The sequence below is a fragment of the Protopterus annectens genome, chromosome 5.part0, assembly GCF_019279795.1.
Source record: "Protopterus annectens isolate FY-2018-M chromosome 5.part0, PAN1.0, whole genome shotgun sequence".
Classification (NCBI taxonomy): domain Eukaryota; kingdom Metazoa; phylum Chordata; order Ceratodontiformes; family Protopteridae; genus Protopterus; species Protopterus annectens.
This window is the reverse complement of record NC_056735.1, coordinates 394790921-394810111: the sequence shown is the minus strand read 5'-3', so window position 1 is coordinate 394810111 and position 19191 is coordinate 394790921.

The window sequence follows — 19191 nt, the reverse complement described above, 5'->3', positions numbered from 1 at the left end:
TGTTACACCATGTGGACCAGCACAGGTTAACAGTTCACCTGCCTGATGTGTGGCATATGACCTTGATATTCACATGTAGTATGACATGTGATCTGCTGACGTGTGCAATGACATGCATACATGTTTAACACAATGGTGTCCTGTCAAATATACAGTGGGGCAATGGTGTACCATTCAGTGTTGTCTGTCCACCCTACAGATATATTGCAAATTTAGCTGATGTGCATAGCCATTGCAGGGAATAATGAGGAGTCTCTAGTGCTATACAGTGTGAGTTACAGACAGGGTTTATAGCCATGACTGTGTTCAGATACAATACAAATATACTGTGGAATGTGACCCATATCCCTGAGGTGTATACACACTAAACCATGATGTGGAAGTTGTGACACAGGTCACTGATGGGTATACGGATGACACCCCTGCACATCTGCAACCTGGCAACTATGGGCAGACATGGTGAACACATCGGTACACCATGTCCCACATAACATCTGTGTACCACACACACACACACACACACACACACACACACACACACACACACACACACACACACACACACACACACACACACACACACACACACACACACAGACACACACACACACTCACACATGTGGAGCTAATATGGCATTTATGTCCATCACCAGCAACGGGAATGTACTGTGTCTATGGCCTGATATGAATACTGTACAGGTGACTGCTGTCATGTTGCAACACCCTCAAGATGTTCAACACATCCTATGTGGTGGATTGATGTTACGCCTACACAAGATGTGCACAGGTCTGTAGGATGTCTAGTGTTCCACATCTACATTATGACCATTATACAAAGGCCATGGCCGAACCATTTGTAGCCATTGTACGAGAGGGTGTACACACAAGCACAACACTTCTACTGTGTGTGTTGCTCCATGTCTCCGGCCATCCTCCGTGGCCATGTGTGTACATGTGTTGTCCAAATTATAGTGATGGGCATCTATTTCACATGTCTGTGTTGTCCCATATGACATATATGCTCCACTGACAACAGGGTTATGCAGATAAAGGGTGGTATGTTGGATATGTTTTCAGGTTAGGTAGGCAGTGTAGCAGCCAGGCCAATAGATGTCATGGACATGTCAAGATAGCACATCACATTGTGTGACATTCATAGCAGGGCTATGATCCACACCGGTGAAACCTGTGTGCTGGCCATACTCCAGCCCACTGTGTAGTACTATTTGTATTCACTACATGTGTAGATCAGATTTGTACATTCCTAAAGTGAACAGCACCTCCACCATTGTATGCACAGCTGTCAACACATCTGGCAATAAAGTTTGTGAGGATTCATGTCGGTGAGATGATTCACATAGTTTGCAAGTGTGGCATATGGATAGTCATTGTGATGCATTGCAAGTCCGACCTGTATATTGTGACAGGACCATACATTATGTGTACATGTTGTGAATGGCCACATGGCAGATAGATTTGTGCATTGCGGTTCCTGATAAATAATAACACTCTCACCTGCAATGGGCTGCTGTCACCGTGGAATGCCAGAGGTACCTAAATAGGAGTAACACAGCAGTATGAGCATAATCCACCCCTGTATAATGGCTACAGGGAGCAATGCGCATAACACATACACCAGTACATTAGACTATACTATGGTGTATGCACGTGTGTGCATACACAGAGTAGCATACTATAGTATGCGGCATGTGTGTATACATGCCTTGCATATGATGTTACATTACATATTGTACAATGACACATGCAGCTATATGGAATATAGTTGTTTTATAGGTGCAGTACTGACTTACCAGGCAACTCCAGGCTCAGTGGTTGAGAGACACCCACCTCCACAATATCGGCTAAGGCTTGTGGATGTGGTTCTGCAGGTGTCCCCAGGTTGGCCAGTAGCTCCTCGGTACGTGTGAGTGGCGGCTGGGTTGGTGGTCCACCACCTGTTGCACCTTGTTCTCTGGTGATTGCATTTGCATGCTGTTTCGTCCATCTAATGAGGTATGTACAGTGTCTGCACACCTGCTGGTATGTGCGGTTGTGGCCACCAACATCATTAACCCTCCTACGAAGTTCCATTCACAGGGCATCCCGCTGCTGTGCATCCTTTGGCACATGGCTGAACAGGATATCATGACTGTCAAGTAGGTATGGGATGAGGGCCTCATCCTTCAAATGGGTAAAAGGGGTAGCCATGCACGCAGCATACCTGGAAGACATGATGGAGGCAGGTCACAGTAACTCACAGAAACATACAGAGCTACAGCTGAACATACATGTGTGTCACAGTTATTAAGTTTAAATAGTTGTATTTGCAAACTTACATGACACTGATGTGTTTGTGTCACACACATGTGACACTCAATGTTGAGTTGGATATTATCACCATATATGTGTGTGTGTCACCTGATTACATTGCTCATACTCTATGTGGATGCTGTCTTGATGTGGGCATGTCTGCCTGTACTGGTGTTCCTACCTATCAGCACATGGCTGGATGTGTCCACATTAATGCAGTTGACCTTGATGCTGTGTATATGTCACATATAAGGACTTACACTGCCTTAACAGACATGACCTGTGACCCTGCAGACTTGCTCACATAAGGTTTTACATGTATGTGTTCTGCCTTATACATCTGCATGGTACTGTACAGTGATTCAACATCCTGCCATGTATCACCTGTGTTGCACATGTGATACACATGGGACACTGGCTAGCCAGATGGTATTTGCAGGGATGGATATCAACTATGGCATGTACAGTCAAAGTCAACTAGTGGGCTATATGCCATGGGCCATGTATGCATCTAGGATGAAAGGTTACCTGGCAGTAGCCGACAGGCGGGTCTGTGGGGCCAGGTGGAGCAGTGCCACATTACTGATCCACAGGGTTAATGATACATATACCATGCATTACCATGTGGTCATCACACTATGTCTGAGAGGGGAGCGATGTGCAGCTTTGACGGACAGGAATGCATAGTATGGCAGGACTATGTCAAGTGTATGGGACAAGGATTTTTCCAGCATGTGGTAGGTGGATGTCCATGAAGTATGTGTTCGAGATCAGGATGAGTACGTGTAGCATGCCCAACATCAATGGGTTGGACATGGATTTATTCAGGGTATGCATCATGCTACATAGTGGAGATGGGGAATGGGAAGGCTGATGTAGGCCATCTTCACATGGCCAATACCCCTTAAAGGAAATATGTGATCTGATATGGGTCACTTGAGTGGTCTGCATGGCTGAATAATGATCTCTATATTCATGAATGGCACCCTATTATTATTAGGGTTGCCACATATGACTCCCTGACAGGTGTGGTGACATAGCTATCACAGGAAAGACAACTGCCCAGCTACATCCCTCACACACAAGTGTCCATTGTGATGACTGCTGCCTAGGTGGTAGTTCATGGGTACAGGGTTATTAACATAGGGGTGACAATGCGAGTCAGCTATTGCTCCTAGGTCATAGTCATTTGCATACTTCAATAGGCAGATGCCTTCTGTTTGTCTGTGAGGTATGGACTACAATGAGGGGGAATAGAATTCATTAACCCTAACATACTGTAGCTGCCACTGGTGTGATGATCACATATTATTCAGACACCTTCTGTAGTGTTGTTTCTGCCAGCAGTCCTAATGCAAAACACTCCTGTGACATAGGAATGTACATCTAGTATACCGAGTGTAGGTGGTACACAGTATGGGTGATGATGTCATATGACCTGGCAAGGTTATGATATGCAGCGTGACATTAACCATACTGTCATCTATATCTGTACTACTGACATTACTTAAGTGATCAAGGTTCATGGCCTTCCAGACCAGACTCAGCAGGGTAGTAGTGCAGTACTTCTCATTATCAGTGGTGTCTCTCCCTTTGTGGGTTGTGATACCTGTTGGTGTGCACCATTCAGTGTGTACACAACCTGACATGGAGCTATGTTTTACATGATGTGTACGTGGACAGCATCTTGTTTTGCCATATGTGCATGATACAACTTGTGATGTGGGCAGGTCCCATGCATATACACATTTCCTCATGTACACAGACAAGCCTCTCTGCTTACCACCCAACACTACAACCTGTAAGAGATGCACTCATCTAGCCAAACTGGAGATAAAGGTCTCTCCAACCAAGCCTGACCCTGACTGTCATATGGAGAAGGTACACAGTCACACAACACCACACTCATCACATAAGCCTCACTGTATCTACCCCCACCATTAACTGGGAAAACTACTCGTGTACCAACACATTAGCTCAACAGTTTCTGGAATTCATAAACACCAATGCCCTGACTCAACATATCCACACACCCACCAGGGGCAACAATATCCTAGACCTAGTCATTACCAACATGAGTGACTGGTGCTCCACACGTGAAGCCAACTCCTCGTTGGTCCGATCAGACCATGGGCTGAACACCATTGATATCCAAATCCCGCACCTACCCCCCATTAAGGGAACCACAGTATAATATGTCTACAAGGCCAACTACATGCTTCTTAAGGCAGACGTGGTGGACGTCATGACACCCATGCAGATGGACAGTACTGTTACAACTGCTGAATCTTACACAAATGCACTCTATAAGCACTTACAGGAGTGCATGGCTTGTGCTATCCCAGACAGAACCAGGATGCTATACTCATAATTAACTAAACCAATCTGGTGGCCTCCTGCCATAAACATATTGTACTACAGGAGGAAGACACTGTTGCAAACGAGAGTACAATACCATGCATGGAGGAGATCCCTGGCCAGCCTCAGTAAGAAGGTGAGATCCCTTATAAGATCCTCCAAAGCTAGCTATGAAAACTATAACGCAACTAATACCAACAACAACCACAAAGCCTCAATGTCAACAACCAGATCTGCTCTGAGTTACAGCACAAAGGCACGAACATTACAGAAACAATTGATATTGGCAACATCCTGGCAGATCCCTCTCAAAGCTGCACACTCTAAAGGCAATATCACAGCATCCATGGGACTGGACAACATCCCAGGCTGCATTTTACACGAACTTCGGATCGTACTGTCTCCTCACCTATGCACCATGTTCCATAACAGCCTCACATTGGGCATAGTGCCCCCTGAATGGCACACAGCAACAGTTATCCCACTCCACAAAGGTGGCATCACAACGGACCACGGGACCTATTTCCCTATAGGCCTGACTAGCCTGGTCTGTAAGGCTATGGTGCACATCATGGATCACTGTCACAGAGACATTGGGTACCTCCCAACCTTTGACCCCTCCCTGTTTGGCATTGTTAAGGCCAGACCATGCCTCCTAAACATGGTGGGCTTCTTAGAGACAGTTACCAAGGCATAGATGAGGGTAACGAGGTCCACACAGCCTACCTAGATCTCTCATAGGCTTTCAACACCATTCCTCCTTCTGGTATTATCAACATACCCATCCGCCTGAACATTAACCCCTATGTCATGTGATGGTTTGCAAAGTGGCTCACGGACAGAAAACATGCAGTGGGAGTTGCATACCCTAGGTACGACCGTATACCAGTTACAATTGCCGTCCCCCAGGGCTCAGTCCTAGGACCCCTCATGTTCGGTATATACTTCTCTGACATACAGACAAGCACAGGAGGGCTTTGGCTGAAAAGGTTTGCAGACAACTGCAAACTAGGGGACATAATTGTTTCCCCAGCTGTTACAGACACTCTCTGGAAGGGTCGCAGTGAGATGGATACCTGGTGGTAATATCATGGCGTCAAGCTGAATGCCTAAAAGTGCATAGTCATCCCCTTTGGATATAACTAATTACCAGCGGACTATCACATAGGTGCTAGTCCCCTACATACAAAAAAGGTAATACGGGATCCAGAAACACAAGTAGTTAGCAATCTCTCCTTCGATACCCATAATGACAAGGTGGGTAGAATATCCTTCTACATGGCCCCACTAATCTCTAATGGGTTCGCATCCAGATCAGAGGGGCCATTGTGACTCTACACATGTCAAATCAGACCCATTCAAGGATACAACACCCCATTTGGGATATACCTTACAAGACATCTGCAACAGCTTGGAAGACCACACCAGTACCACACCAAGAGGATTACTGACCTCAAACAGATGACCCATGCAGCCCAACCTACGAATCTCCAGCTGTACTCAGTTGCATACCGCATACTCATAGGTGATCTCTGCTTGACATACAAGGCCCATGTCCAACCCTGTATTGCTGGATATGCTCCACCTAAACAGAAGCCCCTGAGAGCCACATGCTTTAGGGATATACTGCTAACCACAAGGATGAGTAGGACATGCTGAATGCATAGATTCCTGACCCAGACACTCCCTATGCTTTGGAACGTGATTCAAATGTACATCAGGCAGGGCCCCTCATGAGCACTCTTCAAGGGAAACCTTGACGTTTGGATGGGAGACAGACATGTACCCCGGGATCACTGCAGTGGCTCTGCCAGACAGAGGCACAGGGAACTATTGGCTCTGTCGTTCAGAGGCACAGGGAACCAACCTATGGGGGTGGCGAAAGACAACACATGCTTGCTAGGCTTACAGATACCCTTGGTAAGACAGCCTAGTACCTACCTTTGCACATATTACATGTCTTATGTGCATGGATAGTTAAATAGCTCTTCCATTTTACTTTGCTATCATGCTGATAAACTGTCGGCTCACTAAAAGACATATGTATCCTGTTATTGTGTATTGTAAATGCCAGTTGACATAACTAATGTTTGCCTATCATTACAGTAATGCTATGTAACTTGTAATACATATCTGCCTACAATACTGTACATTACACAGTTATTGGCACAATATCCCACAATGCAAAACCTACTCGCACAGTGACCCAACCTTCCACATGTTATTCTCTGTATTACACCCATACATATGGCTACAGTGACAATATAAAAACATATACTATTCCCTGTTATAGCACATACTTGTTGGACCAAACCTGCCACTGACTTTGGCTGGTGAGGAGTATTTCTGTTCAAAGCCCTTATATAGCATCCCTTGTGGTGTATGCAGTGTTTGCCTTGTGACCTACAGCAGTACACACAAATACTACAAGTATGACTATGCTCAATAATACATCACTACAAGATAACTGTTTTCACTATATGGATTGTGTGCACTTTAAATACTACAGAATAGTACTACATACACAGACATACTGATTGTTCTACATACCTTATTAGTAACCCGACGTATCGTTAACAGTTGATTCAATCCTTTTCGGTTTGTATTTCAATGTTATTTGTAATGTTCCGCTGGTATATACGGATGGTTTGAATGTGTGATAACACATCCTTTTCTAGTTACATATCGGTAACATGTGGTATTCTGCCCACCAATTGCTGTTCCAAAGTAGTTAACTGGATGCACATCAGCTGTGCAGCTACTCCATTAGCCAATACCATGTCAACAATGGTGTATAAGTGAGTACTCTTTTTGGGCATTGTCTGTTTGCCTTACTTTCGAGGGAGACGGCCTAGATGTGTTATTGCGATATATTTCAATAGCTATATGGAGACACACAGAGATATATTAGCTTCATGACTCCCGTGGACTGTGTGTAATGGCTAGATGATTTAGTTCTACATGTGAGTACAGATGTTATATTTCGGAACAGTGCTACTTATGCAGGGTTTGTTTGTACCTGATACTTCTGCAAATGTTTAAGTCTGGCAAGGATGTTTGGCCAGCTCAAGGCCGTATGGCTATGCATGAACTGTTATGTGGTGTACTGTGTGCTCACCAGACATCCTTGATTTTGGTGTACAAGTGTAGCATACTGTGCTGTTACTCACTAACTGCTAACACATCCTGGTGTACGCACAACCCTCTGAAACGGGATTAGTGCAAATAAACCCTGTTACATCAGCAGCTGTTCCACTGTATAACAGCAGCTATTTCACATAGGGCCATGTTACTGTGTCTCTTACAAGGTATGTTAAGGCTTCTGCAGATGTCGTACAGTGTGTGAATGATTTACAATGTTATTACAGTTTGTATTGTAATATGCTTGGGTGTGGGGGTGATGTTGGTGGGTGTGCTTAGCAAATGCAGGTGTGTTGGAACTGCTTTTATACATAATTGCTATGTGCGTGAGGATTCCTTTCCTATTTGAACACCTATCCTTTTGTGGACTAATACAATGGTATTTGCAGGCTGATTCATTAAGGCACTGTTATGTGGTTCCTGTATAGCATGCAGGTGATGTTACTCCTTGAATCCCTTCGGTAATACATCTGAATGTAATAACATGTTGCTACATGATAGCTGTGTATTTCTGTCATAGGTACTTGCAGTCATTGTAGCTGTGTTGATGACTGACCCTCTTTGGCTAGGGTTGCCACCTTTTCATATGTCCATAGTGGGTCCTTTTCGGGACACACATCTGATTTTACAGGCCAACACAAACCCACGGTCAGTACAAGGGATAGAACTTTCCTTTCTTGCCTAATTATAAGCTTATTCTTGTAGCAGTTTAGTAGCTGATCCTGTTTCCTGTACCATGTAGGTACTTTAGATACAGAAATAACTATTGTATGCAACTATTACAGTACATATGGGACATAATTATGTCCTACAATTCCTGGACATTTGCCATGTTTAATTTATTTGGTCAGGACACAACCACCCAAAGACGGGGTAATTAGCATACATGTATGGGAGCTGCGCAGCTCTGGCATACACTGGTAGTGCACGTGGAAACCGCTCTTACCTGAATCACTCGAAGGCCATATTTGGCTAGATCGCTGACGCTACTCCGGTGCATGGTGAAAGCTTAATGAATCCTGGGGTATATATTCCTTACTCTGATGGTGATATGGGCCTCCTCAAAACAACAAGAGAGACACAGTCATAAAATACCAGGACTTGCAAGGAGAAACAAGAACAATATGGAAGAAAGATACCCAGACAGCTGCAACGGTAATAGAAGCAACAGCACTAATAAAAATAATTTACAGTTGTACTTAAATATGCTACTAATTCATGTAAAACTATATGAACTTCAAATGCAGATAATTCTAGGCAAATCAATGGTACTCACAAAAGCACTTAGCAAACACCAGAGACTGAATAGGGTTCATTGCCATCATGATATTAGAATCCCAAATTACTTGAAGAAAATAAAAAAAAAACAGTTCTGTGTAAATAATTAGTAACATTTTTTATTTGCATGTTAACTTGCCTTTTGCCTTATTTGAGAAGAAATAATGTGAAATTTAAAAATGTTAGTCAAAAGTTGACTATCAGGATATTATTAGTCTAAAAGCGTACACCACAAAATTGGAAATGTTTACTCATAGCATTAAGTTTGCATGATATTTTATTTACAAGTTTTAACATACTCAATCTTTTTTAAGGAAGAGCTTTTCTAAACTTTGTCCAGGAAACCACATACAACCTCACTGCAAACGTATTTAGTACAGACTATTAGAACCTAGTTATAACGAAGTTTATCTAGAACCAGTCATATATTCAGAATGTTAGGCTGATGTCCTACAAGCAAACTGTACAAGCTTTCATTTCCAAGAGGATAGACTCATGGAAAAATCTCCAGCAAAGTATTATCGCATCCCATAAATGGGGTCAATATCAGTTCGTCAAAGTCTCATTACAGCAAATGGCTATTCATCGAACCAAAATCACCAAATGGCTGTTCCTCAAATGTTCACATTTTTCCCTGGGAAGAAAATGACTTGGACAACAGACTAACTGACACACACACCACAGTACATCAAACCCACCAAAGTAGGGGGATACATCCCCCATAACCCCCTACTTATATATACCAACTCCAAGATTGCACTACAGTGGGGAAAAGGCCAAATTTCCATATGTTGGCCAAGACATTTCCTTCCCTGGAAAAAACATTCACTGATGTGAATGTTCGATGAAAAACCATTCAGTGATTTTGGTTCAATGAACAGCTGTTTGCTGTAATTAGACTTCGACAAACTAACATAGACCCCATAAATGAGGTTTAATGTTTTTTCTCTTCCATCTTTACACACAGTTCAATTATGCTGCCATTTTCACTGTTTGCTAAGCATCTAAGCATCCATTCTGTTTGTTCTATTTTATCGTCAATCAGTATTTTAATGTCTCCTTGCTGTTTTTCTGCTATTTGAAACATTTTTAGTGCCTCACTGCTGTTTGACTGCTGCTTAAATAATTTTTTAGTGTTTCCTGCCTAAATTAGTGTAGCTAGCAGAGGTAGTATAGTCCAGATACAGGTTTTCTGCATTTGGGTCTGTTTGTAGTGGCTGTTGTACTCTGAGCACATTTTCCAAGCCAACTTTCTATCTATATTACAGGAAAATGCACCTCCTGCCTACTGTGGGTAAGACCCCCATTCAAGTCATAGCTAATTATAGATCCCCCTCCATGGATCATAATGTGCATGAGGCTTACTTGACCAATATGCGGTCAATCCAAATATTTCCAAACACTCTGGTCCTGGGGGATTTCAATTATCCCACCATCGACTGAGAAACCTACTCTAGCCCTAACTCATTAGCGCAAAAGTTCCTTGACTTTGTTAACTCAAGTACCCTGGAATAAATTGTTCAAACTCCAACAAGAGGAACAAACATACTAGATCTGATCCGTCCTCACTAACATGACAAACAGATGCACCACCATGACTGTAGGACCTTCATTAGTTAAATCTGACCATAAATCAGTTGCCTTAGAACTGGCACTAACACCAGAACTCAGAAAGGGTGAAGGCAGACTAAAAAACTTCACCAAGGCAAACTGTATCCTCCTAGGGGAAGGTATAAATGCATTCCAAACCCCACCCCCAGCTGGAAGTCCTAACTACATCAAAGCTTACACTAAAGGCCTGTACAATCACTTGAATAAGTGTATAGACTTGGCTGTTCCAGAGAGAAGCAAAGCCACAGCCCCAAGTAAAAACAAGCCACCCTGGTGAACATCCTGCATCAACAAACTTTACAGCAAATGCAAAAAGTTACTGTCTAGGAAAACTAAGGCAAGGCCCCAACAATGGTAAAGCACCCTCCTTAGCCTCAAAAGGCAAATAAGACAACATGCCAAATTTTCTAAGTGTAACTTTGAGAAAAACTTAGCAATCACAGCCAAAGATAATCATAAGGCCTTTTACAGCTATGTATGCAACCTAAAACATAGGGCCCAAGCATGTGTCAAACTAGTGACTAACAATATCACACACACTGATCCCACAGAGATAGCAAACCTGCTGGTGGACAGATTGGTGAAAATTTCACTCCCTTATCCTCTCCAAACTTAACACAAACCTTGCCCCCCAACCCTACATATCTGAAGATCTGGTCATTAAAGCCTTGTCTAAGGCAAAAGACACAGCCTCTGTGGGACCAGACAGCATCCCAGGCTGTCTTCAAAACAAACTAAAATGTGAACTAGCATCACCATTAAGCACCCTATTCAATCATAGCCCATCCACAGGCTACGTTCCTGTGGAAGGGAGAACAGCAACAGTTACCCCTCTCCACAAAGGTGGCTTAGCAACAGATCTGGGGAATTATAGACCCAAAAGTTTGATCAGCCTCATCTGTAAAGCCATGGAACATATCATCATGGAACTCATAAATAAAAACATAGGCGACCTCCAAACTTTGGATCTGATCCAGTTCAGTTTCATCAAGGGCAGATCCTGCCTGTTAAACTTGGTGGATTTCTTTGAAAATGTGACCAGGGCCATTGATGAGGGCAAATCTGTGCACATAGCATACCTCATCTTGGCCAAGGCCTTTGACACAATCCCACTCACAGGCATTACCGATAAACTTAGCAAACTGAATGTAAATCCCTTTGTTGTAAGATGGGTTGCCAACTGGCTCACAAACCAGTCACACACTATCAAAGTGGGTAATTCCACATCAACCAGCAGACCTATTACCAGTGGGGTGCCACAAGGGTCAATGCTGAGCCCCCTGCTGTTTGGTATATACTTCAGTAGTTCAGGCCAAAACTAAGGGACTGTGGCTGACCAAGTCTGTGGACAACTGCAAACTGTGTGCAATTATTAAATCCCTCAATGATGTCAGTATACTTCAGGAGGGTATACACAGACCAATGACTGTTGTCTTAATTACGGACTCAAACTAAATGCAAAGAAATGCATCATCATTCCCTTTGTAAAAACAATGTCCCTTCACACTATCTATGAAGTGATGAGGGATCTGGGATCACAAGTAGACTGCGACCTTAACTTTGACCACCATGTGTCTACTGTAGTAAGGAAGGCTTTTTATGTAGCACACTTGATTAGCAAAGGTATAGCCTCTAGAGCAAAGGAAGTTATAACTCCTCTATACTCATCACTAATCAGGCCCATAATATAGCATAGCACCCCTTTTAGCATATACCATACAAAGCACCTGCAGCAATTGGAGAGATCTCAGAGATTTCTAACAAAGAAGATTAAGGGACTCTAGCACATGCCCTACACAGACTGACTAAAGTCCCCATCACTATACTCTGTATAGTATAGCCTTCTTAGAGGAGACTTATGCCTGGCTTACAGAGCAATCTTCAACCCAAAACTAATGAATTTGCTGCACATCCGTAAATCAAATGGAACTAGAGCTACTCATTCCAGGAACCCAAATATGGCTGAGACTTGAATTAGGATGTGTTAGAGGGACAGATTTGTCTCCCAGCAATTGCTACATCTTTGAAATAGCCTGACAATTCATGTGAAGCAGAGCACCTCTATGACACTGTTCAAAAAGAACCTGGACAAGTAGATGTGGCACTGCAAATTCATACTGGGGATAGCACCCACAACCCTTCTGGATATGGGCAGTCACTACTAAATACAATCCTGGATATTGACTAGCATATCTATAAAATTACATTGGGATGAAACAGCTAAGTTTGAGGCTGCTGTGGTGGTGCAGTGGTTAGCATTGTCACCTCACAGCAAGAGGTTCTCTGATTCGATTCTTGGCTGGGGTGCCTTCTGTACAGAGTCTGCATGTCCTCCCTGTGGTCGTGTGGGTTTCATCCGGGTGCTCCGGTTTCCTCCCAAAGATGCTGTAGGTAGATTGGACACTCTAAATTGGCCCTAGGTCTGAGTGTGTGCATGTGTGTGCTTTCTGTGAAAAGTTGGATGCCGGGCTGGCAACTCGACACTGTAAAACTCCACTGCCAATCATGAACGGACTGGTGATCCACTGTGGTGACCCCTAACCGGGAAAAGCCGAAAGAAGAAGAAGAATAAAACAGCTAGGCTTGAAATGACCTCTAGAATGATAGTCTAGAAACATCCTATGATAAAAACAAAATTATTAAAGTAGAGAGAAAAATTACTGTGTTTTATACTCCATTGTGGTTGTAAGCCTTTATAATGTAGAAGTTTTTAACAATTACTAGCTTTTATTTATATTTATTTACATAAAACATATTATATAAAAAAAAGAGAAAAAGGTTAACTATGGTGTTTACACTCCTTCAAAGCTGTAATTGTCTGTGACAGTTTTTCTTTTGTGATATTTTTAATCTAATAAAGTACAAGATAAAAGGACTATTATGAGGATCCTTGACTGCTGCTGTCAGAAAAAAAAAAAAAAAAAAAAGCAAAAAATAGATTTTCTATGCAGTGTAGAACTGATGCTTCAAACCATGACTGTTGATCTCAGATTTTTTTACTGTGCTACTACTGACGCAAAATAAATGTCATCATCACTTTGCACAGTCTATGATTTTCTAACATTTAAAAGACTGCTGACTCAGTTTTATATTGTGTGCATGTATGTGTGTATAACTGTGCTTGTGTATATATGGATTCACTTCATAACACTGAAAACTCAAAACACTGAAAATGAGAAAACATCATAATATAGAAGACACATTGAAACTTCAAAACACTGAAAACTCAAAACACTGAAAACACATATCATACATATACGGAGTTTAAACAACATAAATCATAGCACTTTCCACCAAGTGTAAGAAGGAGGGCAAGCCCCCCCTGCACCCCCCATGTGGGGGGCTGTGCCGCCACACCCCCTGCTACTTCTATATATCATCTCCAAGATTGCACTTCACTACACTAAGTGCAATCTTGGAGTTGATATATTTAAGTAGCAGGGGGGGTGCAGGGGGGCTTGCGTCCCTTCTTACACTTGGTGGAAAGTGCTATGATTTATGTTGTTTAAATTCAGTATATGTATGATATGTGTTTTCAGTGTTTTGAGTTTTCAAGATTTTGAAGTTTCAGTGTTTTGGTTCAAGTGTTTTGAGTTTCAGAGTTTTGAGCTTTCAGTGTTATGAAGTGAATCCATATATATAAATATATATATATATATATATATGTATATATATATATATATATATATACATATATATACACATACACACACACACACACATATATATATATATATATATATATATATATATATATATATATATATATATATATATATATATAATGACAGAGAATGATGAAAGAAAAAGAGACAGATTTTATACGTGTGTTTATAACAGAGATGTATACACACACACACACACATACACACACAGTAAATATACATATATAATCATGTATTATTACTATAATATTATTATATATATTATTATTATTATTATTACATGTATTACTCTATTACTCAACTAGACTTTAAAACCATTTAAATTTGCACTAAAAGAACACTATCTCAATAACCTTGTCTGTTCTTGCAGTCATATTATTAAACCACTTTAATTATTTTGGCCAAGCCACGGTGGTGCAGTGGTAGCACTGTCGCCTCACACCAGGAGGTTCTCCCGTTCGATTCTCGGCTGGAGTGCCTTCTGTGTGGAGTCTGAATGTTTTCCCCGTGGTTGAGTGGTGTTCAAAAGGCATGTGTGAATGGGGGTGCCTTCGTTGAAGGTTGGGTGTCAGTCTGGCACATGAATATGTATGAGGGCATGCTGCTGCACCCTCGACGTGCACAGGAAATGTGTGCGAGTGCAGGGGGTGTGTACAAGTGGTCTACGGAGACGTAAACATGCCCCGACAGTTGCGCAACCTACTATACTTACTATTAGAGCCCGCCTCTAATAGTAAGTCAGTAATTCAGTGTCCATGGATACCGAAATGTATGCTAAGCATACAAGAGTGTCCATGAATAGTGAAATAAAATCGAAGTAATAAACACACAAGCACGTAGTGGAATGTTGAGCCCCATCCCTAGAACTTTCACAATTAGGTTCCCTGTGTAACTATTATACATTTGTATTGCTGAAGTATCATAGGTGTAAGCAAAGTGCAGCGTGTTTGCCCTCCGCTGCCCTCAGTCGAGTGTAGCTTACACATCAAAATCATTCAAATAGAGAAAAATATGCGGAATCTACGTAAACGTCAATAGTGTAGTTTTAGAGCATCCGCCTAACGAACAGGCATTCACGGTTCGAGCCTAACAATAGCACATATCATTTTCCATGTGGAATGAATGTCGTTTTGTTGTAAAACTGACATAAGACTATCGCATGAGATGTTTAACTATATGTCATTCAACCAAAGTGGCACTGTCATAATGAATAAGGCACTAGCAAGCAGGTGTAAGCATAAATAAGCAGCAGTAAACATATATAAGTACCAGTAAGCAAGTCTGAGTGCATTTGCATGGGTCTAAGCAGTGCCCAGCATAGGACATGTATATAAGTATGTACAGATATATTTTATATATATATATATATATATATATATATATATATATATATATATATGTTTATATATATATATATATATATATATATATATCTATGAAGAATGAGCGATGTAACAATAAAGCATACAAAAGGAATGAGAGGGGAATCAACAGCAACCCCAGTATTATATAGCGCTGTCAGCGTATGTCATATCATGCTGGGTAGGAGTGAGCAAAGCACTGCTTCTCACACCACAAGCAGGATATTACCAGTGGGAGTAACATTGTTGATCTGCTAAGTCTACTTTACAATCAGAGGGTAGTCCCTGGTGGGACTACCCAAAAATTGATAGAATGTTTGGCCATCCGACCATTTCACAAGCAAGGGCAGGTATGTTCAAGGACTAAATGGTGGGAGAGCCTGAGAATACATGGGTTGGGACAACATATGTGTAGGGTCCCTAACACTCCAGAGAGGGCAATATGTGGAGGTGTGTCATGGCTGCGATAGCAACTGGACAATGGATGGTATGCATGTATGTTGAACTCGGATGGGGTGGAGGAACTATGGGTATGAAATTATGGATCCAAGCGTGCCAGGGTTGGATGTGCTGGTTCTAATTGGACCACCTCGTGGTGGTCAGCGAGTTCATTATAAGTATATATGCATACACACATGCAGACATCTATATGTAGAACTACATTCTCTGTAACACATTCATTCCATTTGCAGACATAAATGACATAAATGTGCCCTTACAAACCTCGACAGTAGATAGAATAATAGGTTGTGCATAAGTGGGAAGGGACGAAACTGCTAAAATGCAGAAGTGTGTACAATGTCCAAAGTCAGTGCTGTGCTGAAATAATCAAATATGAGGACTTTCTCACACATGGAATCATTCCTGTGATCTGCCTACTACGGCAACGCCAATAATTAAACTGGTCTATTTGTAAAATAAATACGCAGAACACATACATAATTAGGCTCTCATGTGTAATGTGTGCATTACCACATAGTCATACTTATTAATTTATTGTAGTGTCATGTTAATGGGAGTAAGGATATAATGAAGTATAGAGTCTAATCTTGACATAAAGACATGAGTGTCACATGTGGGACAACCCAAAAATTGTGAATAGTGTCCTTTTGGTCACTCATGTCACCAATGTTTGTGGACTAAATGTTTGGGAGTTCTGAGGATGCGTGGAGTGAGTCAACCGATGGGATGGGTCTACAGGGGTAGGAAGTGGCCAATGTGTAGTGGTGTGGATACACCGCAAATCCAACAGGAGAATGGATGACTGCAGTGTTAGGGAGGCGTTGGGGTGGGAGTTTGGGGAACTAAGAGTAATGGGTATATGGGTATATATGCAAATAAAGCAGCACAGCAATAGTGTATTGATTAGAGCAACCGCCTAATGAACAGACATTCCTGTTCCATATCCCACTGCATCACATACCATTTACCGTTGGTAATCTGTACATGAACATATTTCAACATCTGTCCACTGTATAACCTGTAAAATAACAATTAAAAGAGAACTGGAGCGAAGTGTCAGTGTCATAAAGAATAAGGCACTACTAAGCAGGTTTAAGCATATATAAACACCAGTAAGCATGTGTATGTGTGTTTGCGTGGGATATGCTTTGCTTTACAGACACACACACACACACACACACACACACACATGTGTGTGTGTGTGTGTGTGTGTGTGTGTGTGTGTGTGTGTGTGCGCGCGTAGATATACACAGATATACAGCTATGATAGGAAACAGCACACAAGAATGACATATGTTCACAGGCTATGCCAAAGGAAGTGAAGGGCCCAAGCAAGAAACATGAAACACATAGCATAACCTTCCACCCCCCCCTCCTGCAGGACACAGGAAACATACACACAAACCCACAAACAATGTAAATAGTCCACTGCTCCCCAGACCACAGGCAGGATACAACCGGGGGGGGTACATAGTGCACCCGTGAAATCTAATCTTGGAACACAGACACATGCCTGTGCCTCCATTACAGCCTGAAACATGCATCTGGTGACTCCAGCTGATGTGCTTTGTTTCACAGGGGAATGTTGGCCAGTGGTCTTACTACAAGCAGCACTGGGCACATGCCTGTGTGGGACATCACCAGTCAGTTGACTGGGATCATGGTGTGCAGGCACACCTTCCATAGTCTCCACACTTCCCTGTTCCATGCTACCACCCGCCAACTATCCTTCCTCTATGGCCAGTGGTGATGGGGTATGTGTAGGCAGGGGAACTGTGTGTAAGGATGAGAGGAATACAGGTGGAATGGCAACCAATGGCACAGATTCAGCCCCTGACAACCCTGCCTGTGCCTCAATCATACTATCATCATCACTGCTAGAGTCTGTGGGGACACTAATATCAGGTGGACTGCAGGAGGGCAACGCACCTACATCAACACCTGTGAGGGAAGACAAGAACTGTACATTACAAGTTATATGACAGACACAGACACACAGACAGAGACACACAGACAGAGACACACAGAGACACAGACACACACACACAAACACACATACATAGACACACACACAGACACACAGACACACACACACACACACACACACACACACACACACACACAGACACACGCTACATGCAGGTGATATGGCAGATGGCATTCAACTTAGACAATTACAGTGGTAGTTATCATACATAGGTTCATAGGTTGGTACTAGGCTATTGGCCCTAGGGCCTATACAAGCCTAGCCATAACAATTCCCTGGCTATTTCTTCCCACACTATTTACTTCCCTGTACCCCTGTCTAGCAGGGTGACTGACATGATCCCTGGGGTGAATTTCCTTTCTCCCATCCAATCATCAAGGTTCCTTTTGAAGAGGGCCAAGGGGACGCTCTGCTTGACATGTATGGGCAGTCTATTCCAGAGTCTGGGGATTCTCTGGGTCAGGAACCTGTCCCTCTAGCATGTTTTGTTTACTGTGATGACAAGGTTTAGATCCCTGGAGCGTGTGACTCTGAGGGATTGGGATTTCTTTAAGTGTAGCATGTCCAACAGCTCTGGGTTTGACATGGCCTTGTATGTTAAGCAGAGATCGCCTCAGAGTAGATGATACGTGACAGAGCATAGCTGGAGTTTTTTAAGGTGGTCAGCATAGGGCATCTGCTTTAGACCTGTGATTCTTTTAGTGAGGTATTTCTGTGGCCTTTCCAGTTGTTGCAGATGTCTTGCGAGGTACATACCAAATGGGGCATTGTATCCTATAATGGGTCTAATGAGGGATGAGTACAGTGGGACAATGACCTCCTTTTTTCTGGATGAAAAGCCCTTAGTGATGAGGTGTGCCTCATAGAAGGATTTCCTGACTGTTGTGGTGATGTGGTTATTGAACATGAGACCACTGTCCACCTGTGTCCCTAAGTCTCTTATCACACTTTCGGTGTTTAGTGTACTGCCACCTATGTGGTAATTCACTGGTACATGTTTTTTCCCAAAGGGGATAAC